Source organism: Solanum verrucosum, unplaced genomic scaffold (assembly GCF_900185275.1).
Source record: "Solanum verrucosum unplaced genomic scaffold, falcon-dt-bn FXZP01000151.1, whole genome shotgun sequence".
In the NCBI taxonomy this organism is placed as follows: Eukaryota; Viridiplantae; Streptophyta; class Magnoliopsida; order Solanales; family Solanaceae; genus Solanum; species Solanum verrucosum.
In genome coordinates, this window is record NW_026020202.1 from 836,906 (window position 1) to 839,066 (window position 2,161).

At 37.0% G+C, this 2,161-nt stretch overlaps 1 pseudogene; it reads left to right on the top strand.

Moving 5' to 3' along the window:
- Window positions 1-205: 205 nt before the first annotated feature.
- On the top strand, window positions 206-1,162 carry LOC125830091 (ribulose bisphosphate carboxylase/oxygenase activase 2, chloroplastic-like; annotated as a pseudogene).
- Window positions 1,163-2,161: the final 999 nt, after the last annotated feature.

The following is a 2,161-nucleotide window of genomic DNA, read 5'->3' on the forward strand; positions in this document are numbered from 1 at the left end:
GCCTCTAAGAACCAAACGGGGGCATTCCATTAAAAGAATCCATTTTCCATGCTTAACTTAATCATGATGTTATTCTTTTTTCCTCTGTTTTGTTAAGGCAGGGTATATTGGTATGATGGTTGATTCTTTGAATGACTCATCCGATTATCTCTCTTTGGATTGAATTTTCATTATCTTTACTCTTAATTCCCTTTCTCGAGTAAACATGGGAGAGAGGGAGCAGGATAGAAGGATCAAGAGTAATGATTATGACGAGGCTGGACTCAAAGGGGTAAGTACACTATAGAAATTAGTTTGTTATGCTACATAGCTTTATTATCATTCAATGCGATTAAATGGTACAAGAACATTGATGTACCAAGTTTGAGTTGATCTAGCTAAGAAGTTTAAGAAATTTAGAGAGCCTATGTTGTAAAATTTGCATGTAGGCACAAGACACTATTACTTGGTTTGTACCATTTGTGCACAAAATTTTTGAAGATCTGTATTTGCCCTTCCCTAAAGTTTCACATCTATGCTTTCTACTCTCACATCAATCATACCATCATCACTAAGTTTATGCAATTTTAGTTTTATATTTTTTCATTTACTATTTTGTCACTTTTTACTTATTTCTTTGTTGATATCCTTCGGCAACAAACGACTTTGCAAAGCACACACCACACGGAATAACCGACTACGCAAAATATTCACCATATGAAAATATAAAATGTTGGGCCGGTGCTGGAAAGGGTATTTTCAGAAGTGACAATGTGCCTGAGAAGATGTCGTAAAGATTGTATATTGCTTCCATGGACAATCTATTGGTACAAACACTCGACAATTCAAAATGAAATTTCTTTTGTTGATTACTGATGTGTATCTGTTTGTTGTGGTAACAGATTTCTTTGGTGCTCTGAGAGCACGAATATATGATGATGAAGTGAGGAAATGGGTTTTAAGCACTTTAATTGAAGCCATTGAGGAAAAACTTTGGAACTCTAGAGAGGGACCCCCAAGTTTTGACCAGTAAATATTACCCTTGAGAAGCTCTTTGGGTATGGGAACATGCTTGTTCAAAAGCAAGAGAATGTTTTGAGAGTCTAGTTGGCTGAAACCTATCTTAAAAGAGGCAACTCTCGAAAATACTAACGTAGCTGCCATCAACATTGGAAATTACTAAGAACATTCACCAATCTCAAAGTCTAAACATGTGGTTGAGACCTTTTTTTCTCAAAAGCTTTAATAATAAAATTGAAATTCACTGAAAGAAATTCTCTAAAAAGTTTGTCATTATTGTGTGGATGCAGGGGCGTGACATGATAATCGTCATGTTGCTTGAAGTCTCTAATGATTCAACTTCAAGGGGTTATGTATTGCATTTCTACAACTTTTTTGAGGCAATTTGTAAGGGTAGCTATAGAAGGTGACATAACTGTTAAATATTGTGTAAATCAATTGTGTTCAGAGTTAAGGGAATACAAACTCCAAATATTATTTTGTTTTCAGTTTTTGTCATTATATTCTTCTGTAATCAGCTTCTTGAATTGAATTTTAATGATAGAGGATATGTTTTAAGCGGCATTTTCAGTTCTATAGAATGAATGTAGAAAATAATTTATAAGAAGTTATAGTGGAATTGTTTACTCTTTAGTTAGAACAATAATTTAATTTGTGTGTTGGGCCCGCGCTCTAGCACGGGCTATGCCCATCTAGTAAAACTAGACATGGTCTGTAACGACCCTAAAAATGAACTTGTGAAACTAGAGTCTAACGTGTTTGCGTTTGTGTTTGTCATGAGATTTGATGGTGTTGTATGTTGTCCCGAGTCATGGTTGAGGTGTTTAGGTGTTAAACGTCAAGGTGCGACTCCCCAAGGACCACCCTAAGGGTCCTTTAGGAGGACCCTAAGTCTACACCCCAAGACCCAAGGAAACCATAAAGTTGGCAAAAAATGGGTGACCTACAGAAGGGGTCTACGCCCCATGGATGACCTCCATAGGTGAAGGGGCATCTAACCAAGTCACAACCACCATTGACGGAAGACTAGTACGGTTTGTCAACCCATCCACGGTCTGTGGAAAGGGTCTCGTGAATGAGACCTGGTTTGCTGTCAAGGGACACGGTCCCAATTAGTGTTTGGACGGTTATTTTAAGTGTTTTAAGGTATTTTAAGAGTATT